Source organism: Choloepus didactylus (assembly GCF_015220235.1).
Source record: "Choloepus didactylus isolate mChoDid1 chromosome 23 unlocalized genomic scaffold, mChoDid1.pri SUPER_23_unloc3, whole genome shotgun sequence".
In the NCBI taxonomy this organism is placed as follows: Eukaryota; Metazoa; Chordata; class Mammalia; order Pilosa; family Megalonychidae; genus Choloepus; species Choloepus didactylus.
In genome coordinates, this window is record NW_023637597.1 from 773,586 (window position 1) to 776,852 (window position 3,267).

Here is a 3,267-nt window from a genome sequence, read left to right on the forward strand (position 1 = left end):
CAAGAAGTACAGCAAACCCCAAACAGAATAGATCACAGTAGACCTACTCTAAGATATTTACTGATCAGATTGCCCAATGTCAAAGACAAAGAGAGAATTCTGAAAGCAGCAAGAGAAAAGTGATCCATCTCATACAAGGGAAGCTTAATAAAACCATGTACAGATTTCTCCACAGAAACCATGAAGGTGAGAAGGCAGTGGTATGATATATGCAAGATACTGAATTAAAAAAACTGCCCACCAAGAATCCTATATCTGGCAAAACTGTCTTTCAAAAATTGGGGAGAGATTAAAAAGTTTTCAGACAAGCAGACAATGAGATGATTTGTGAATAAGAGACCAAGGCTACAAGAAACACTAAAGGGAGAGCTACTGGCTGACAGGAAAAGACAGGAGGCAGAGGTTCAGAGAAGTGTGTAGAAATGAAGAATATCAGGAAGGGTAAAAGGAGACAGAGAAAAAATAAGACATGACATTTAAAATCCAAAAGACAAAATGATAGAAGAAATTACTTCCCTTACAGTAATAACACCAAATGTTAATGGAATAAACTCTTAAAAAGACATACACTGGCAGAATGTATTAAAAAATAGGACCAATCTATGTCTTCTGCAAGAAATTCACTTCAGACACATGGACAAAAATAGGCTCAAAGTGATGGTTGGAAAAAGGTATTTCACACAGAAAACAACCAGAAAAAAGCAGGAGTAGTTACATTACTATCAGACAAATTAGTCATCAAAAGGTAAACACTTAGAAGAGACAAATAAAGACACCACATATGAATAAAAGGGACAATTCATCAAGAAAACATAACAATCATAAATATTTATGCACCAAGTCACAGTGTCCCAGAATACATGAGGCAAACACTTAGAACATTGAAAGGAGAAGTAGATATGTTTACAGTAATATTTGGAGACTTCAATACACCACCCTCATCAATGGATAGAACATCTAGACAGAGGATCAATAAAGAAATGGAGATGTTGAACTGTATGATAAATGAACTGAACTTGACAGATATTTGTAGAACAGTACACACCATCACTGCAGGATGCACATTTTTCTCAAGTGTTCATGGAAGATTCACTAGGATAGACCACATGTTGCATCATGAAGCAAGGCTCAATAAATTTAAAAATATTGATATTATACAAAACTCTTGCATCATAATGAAATGAAGTTGGGAATAAATAACAGGCAGAAAGTCATAAAATTCACAAATATACATAAGTTAAACAACATGCTATTAGAAAACCAGTGCATAAAGGGAGAAATTACAAGAGAAATTAATAAATACCTTGAGGTAAATGTCAATGGAAACAAGATGGCTTCACATGTGAATTCTACTAAGCATTTAAGAAAGAATTAGTACTAATCCTGCTCAAACTCTTCAAAAATATTGAAGAGGAGGGAAAGCTGCCTAACTTATTCTATGAAGCCAACATCACTCTAATACCAAAGTCAGGAAAAGATATTACAAAAAAGAAAATTATAGACCAATCTCTTTAATGAATATAGATGCAAAAGTCCCCCAAAAATACAAATCAAATTCAGCAGCACATTAAAAGAATTATACACCAGGACAAGTTGGGATTTATTCCAGGTATACAAAGCTAGTTCAATACAAGAAAATCAATGTAATACACCACATCAATAAATCAAAGCAGAAGAACATGATCATCTTGATTGATGCTGAAAAAGCATTTGAGAAAATTCAACATCCTTTCTTGATGAAAACACTTCAAAGTATAGGAAAAGAAGGGAAATTTCTCAATATGATAAAGGCAATATATGAAAAACCAACAGCTAACCTCATATTCAATGGAGAATGACTGAAAGCTTTTCCTCTAAGATCAGGAACAAGACAGGGATGTCCACTGTCACCACTGTTGTTTAATATTGTGCTGGAAGTTCTAGCTAGAGCAATTAGGCAAGAAAAACAAATAAAAATCATCCAAATTGAAGAGGAAGAAGAAAAGCTTTCACTGTTTGCAGATGACTTGGTTCTATATGTAGAAAATCCAAGAAAATCTATAGCAAATCTACTAGAACTAAATAGTGAATACAGCAACATGGCAGGCTACATGACTGATGCACAAAAATCTGTAGTGTTCCCATACACAAGAGGTGGAAATCAAGAAAACAATTCAATTTACAATAGCAACCAAAAGAATCAACTAATTAGGGTTAACCTTAACCAAGGCCACAAAAGACTGATACAGAGAAAAGCACAAGAAACTGCTAAAAGAAACTGATTGGGACCTAAAAATGGAAGAAAATACTGTATTCAAGTATTGGAAGACTAAATATAGTAAAGAGTCAATTCTACCTAAACTGATTTATATATTCAATGCAATGCCAATTAAAATCCCATCAACTTATTTTGAGGAAATACAAAAACCAATAACTAAATTCATTTGGTAATGCAAGGTGCCCAGAATAGCCAAAAATACTTTGAGAAAGAGGGACAAAGTGGAAGGTCTCACACTACCTGACTTTGAAATGTATTACAAAGCTACAGTGGTCCAAACAGCATGGTACTGGCATAAGGATAGTTATATGGACCACTGAAGTTGAACTGAGTGTTCAGAAATTGAACCTCACATTTATGGAAAATTTATCCTTGATAAGGCAGTCAAGCCAAAACACCTGGGACAGAACAACCTTTTCAATAAATAGTGCTTGGAGAACTGGATACACATTTCCAGAAGAATGAAAGAGGACTCCTATCTCATACCTTATACAAAAATTAATGTGAAATGGATTAAATGCCTAAACATTAGTTCAAAGACCATAAGACTCTTGGAAATGTAGGGCAATATCTTAAAAACTTGTGATTTGAGGTACTTTCTAGACCTTACACCCAAATTGCCCAGCCCTACTACCTACCTTCCATTCAGAACCATACCCCAGAGCAGGGGGGAAAACCACAATGGGCCACACCTCCGTACACCAGTCTGGGGTTACAGGCTGACAGGCACCACCTGCTGGGCAGAAAAGCACAGTGACCTGAGGCATGACAGGGTGTATCAATTTTCTAATATACACCATCAGGAAATACTGAATATTTCTTCCTTCTGGGGCCTGAGCCCATTCTGGTCTGAGAAAACCTGATTGGAATAACCAAGGAAACCATGCACAGACAATGATCTACACTAAGAAAAATGAAGTTATGCCCCAGTCAAAGGAGCAAACCTACACTTCAACTGAGATACAGTAGTTGAGACAACAAATAACTAGTTAATTCAAAAAGTTTAGGGA